Source organism: Malus domestica, chromosome 07 (assembly GCF_042453785.1).
Source record: "Malus domestica chromosome 07, GDT2T_hap1".
NCBI classification, from domain to species: domain Eukaryota; kingdom Viridiplantae; phylum Streptophyta; class Magnoliopsida; order Rosales; family Rosaceae; genus Malus; species Malus domestica.
In genome coordinates this window covers 3,373,973-3,377,814 of record NC_091667.1, presented here as the reverse complement: position 1 = coordinate 3,377,814, position 3,842 = coordinate 3,373,973, and positions in this window count along the sequence as shown.

Here is a 3,842-nt window from a genome sequence, read left to right as displayed (position 1 = left end):
TAAGTGTCATCTGGCTTGTTCTTAGCTACATCAGTTTTGGCTGCTAGATTTATTGGGTTTATTGCTTTCATTGCAGTTACAAACTGCTCAGCCTCTTGGTAATCTTTAAGTGTTAAAACGACCATAACTTCTTCTAGACAAATGATATTAACAATCCATGAAATGCTCCAGAAAATAGACATATGTAGCTTTCCAAGCATATAATGTTCATTCTCTAATTCATTATGAGCTGTCTGAAACTTGCTTCCAAAGTCAGCTAATCTGCATAAACAGTTTTGACGAATTTGTTACTTAAAATCATACTTGTGCTATTTTTCTTTTCTTTGTTTGACGAATCCTACAAAACACAAAAAACAAAGTAAATAGCTCAAAAATATAAGGAACTAACTAAGAAAAGACAAGTGAATTTGATGTAAAATATATATAAACATGAGTTTATCACCAAGCTAGTTGCCAAAGGTTTTAAGCAGAAAAAGGGAATAGACTATTTCGATACATATGAACCAGTAGCTAGGCTCACATCAATTATAATATTGTTTGCACATCTTTATATAATTTGCATGTGCATCAAATGAATGTGAAAACATCATTTTTAAATGGTGATTTGGATGAAGAAGTCTACATGGAACAACTAGAATGGTTTGTTCTCCCTGGGAATGAAAAGAAAGTTTGTAAATTAGTAAAGTCGTTATATGGATTGAAGCAAGCACCAAAACAATGGCATGCAAAGTTTGATTTTGTCATTTTATCATATGAATTTAGACATAACAGTGCTGATAAATGCATATACTCTAAATTCACAAATGATTATGGTGTTGCTATACATTTATATTTTGACGACTTGCTAATTTTTGGTACAAACATGAAAGGTGTATCTGAAACTAAAGAGTATCTAAAATCAAAATTTAAGATGAAGGACTTGAATGAAGTAGATACTATCTTGGGAATTAAAGTAAAGAAGCATAGTAGGAGTTACGCTTTGTGTCAGTCACATTATATAGAAAAATTGCTCCTTAAGTTAAGCATTTACAAATAAAAGAAGCAAATACCTCTTATGACCCTATTGAAATTTTGCTTATAATAATTCTGGTAGGTTCGTTGCACAATTTGAATATGCTAGTGTAATCGGAAGTTTAATACATGTCATGCATTGTATTAGGCCAGATATCAAATTTGCAGTAAGCAAACTTTCTAGATACACTAGTCATCCCGGTACTGCTCATTGGAAAACAATAAATATAATTTTTTGTTATCTTAAAAGAACTATTAACTTGAGTTTAACTTACTATGAATTTCCAGCAGTACTTGAAGGATATTCAGATACAAGTTGGATAACAAGTGCTAATGATAATAAGTCTACATCATGGTGGATTTTTACAATTGTCGGAGGAGCAATTTCTTGGGCTTCGAAGAAGCAAACATGTATAGCATATTCAACTATGGAATCTGAATTTATAGCATTAGCGGTAACAGGTAAAGAAGCGTAATGAATTACAAATTTGTTATTGGAAATAGAGTTGTGGCCACAACCAATGCCATCCATTCCTTTATACTGTGATAGTGAGGCTACTTTGTCTAGAGCATACAATAAGGTATACAATGGAAAGTCTACACATATTAGCTTGAGACATGAATATGTCAAACAATTAATAACTGATGGAGTTATTAATATTATTTATGTTAAATCAAGTAATAACTTGGTGGATCTGTTAACAAAAGCACTTTCACTAGTAAAAAAAACACTTTGCGCGACGTAGGTAGTTTCGTCGCGCAAAGTAAAAAATCGTTGCCTAAGGTTTTGCGCGACGCAACCTTCATCGCGCCAAGGCAGTAACGGTAGGGTTTACGCGACGCACGCCCTACCATGCGTCGCGCAAAGACACTTTGCGCGACACACATCCTACCGTGTGTCGTGCAAAGCAAGATGTGCGTCGCGCAAAGTGGGGGTGTAGTTTTGGCCAAATTTTTTTTTAATTTTTGATAAATATTGTAATTAAATTCTAAAGAATAATTAATTAACCAAATAAAAGTATTTAATTATAAAATATATGAAAATGTACATACAAGATGTCCAAACAAAAAAGAAAAAACTACAAGTGAACTAAGTTTAATACATTGGGCTACTAGGTATCGGTAGGGCGAGGTGGCAATGAGGTCGAAGGTGGAGCAAGATGAGGTGTTGGTAGCAAGATTTGGAGGCCGGACATCTGTATAGCTGTACAAGGTCTTTCACCATCTCGGCATAGGTCCTCATTTCCTCGCCTTGGGCCATTAGATGCGCCCTCATTTGCTCTTCCGAAACTGATGACGTCGATGGGACAGGCACCTGGGACGTCGTAGAAGTAGCCTTAGCAAGGGGTGTAGGCTCCCCAATCAATGGAGCACTCACGACTGGAGTAGTAGATGCTAATAATGCGGGAGGCGCATTGGTCACACTCCGACGACGAGTGATCAACTGCGACATCTATACACTTTTTGAACTATAAAAATATAACATTAGAAACTAATCCTTTCTTGCATTTGAAACTAGAAGAAAAAAGCAAAGAAAACTAAACAAATAAACCATGTGTGAAAAAAGCAAAGAAAACTGAACAAACATTAACCAAAGATTGAAAAGTGTAATGAATCCAAGGCAGCACGATTGATTAAAAAGAGTCAAACCTAAAAAGAGTTAACTTGTGACACATTGATGCTTCACTGTTACATATACCCCACATAACTACCAAGTGACAAAAGCATGTTTTTACCCCCCACAAGTGACAAGGACGCCCCACCAAATTCCAGAAGAATTTGCAAATTATGACTCGGATTTAGAGTCGATGAAATGGAAAATGGAAAATGCAAAAACCAAAGAGATAGAGTAATGAACAGTTCTTTTGCATAAAACAAATGAAAAAGAAAATGTGAAGTCAATTAAAAAAACTGAGAGATAAAGTAATCAAAACCTATATATAGCACATCTCAGATACATGGTTTGCAAGAAAATGCACTATGTTCTGTTATGGTTGAATCAAGCCTGAACAACCAGAAAATTGAGCAAACATACAACATTTTTTGTGATTTGTAGACTAAGAGAAAATAGAAGTGATACTTACAAGGAAACAAATGTGATACTTACACGCCTCATCTAACCCAACATTTGAGTTCTTTCGATGGGTGAAATGCATCACTCTTTGAGGAAACACCCCCGCCCCTCCCCCACCATGCATAAATAGTAAAACATTACCATTTTAAGAATCCCACAGAACCCACAACTCTGCATTCAAATAACACATCTATCTTTTTCTTTTGGCACATTAATATATCATCTTTTACATGGTCTTTTAAAGTGGTGATTAAAGATCAGTAAACTTCAATTGCAAGAGCATTAAGTCGAGCAGATGGTGGACCTGAACAGAGGAGTAGTAGTTTCATATAAATTACCCAATAATCCAACTCAATCAAAGTTGTTGAGGCATTTCGTCGAACAAGTTAGGGACAACCATTCAACACAGACAAGTCCTTGGAGGTTTATGTAAATGACCATATGAGTACGTATCCAAAACACAGAAAAATACTCAAAAACACGTAAAATGCAGATGAAATCATATAATTATTTAATTACTACTTATGAAGTTTAGCACTTTGGTGCCTATCTACAAGAATAAGGGCGATGTACAAAATTGCATGAACTATAGGGGTATTAAACTAATGAGTCATACAATGAAGCTCTTGGAGAGAGTCATTGAGCATAGATTGAGGCAAGAGACACGGGTTTAGGACAACCAATTCGGGTTCATTCCTGGGCGCTCAACCATGGAGGCAATCTATTTCTTACGAAGATTGATGGAAAGATATAGAGA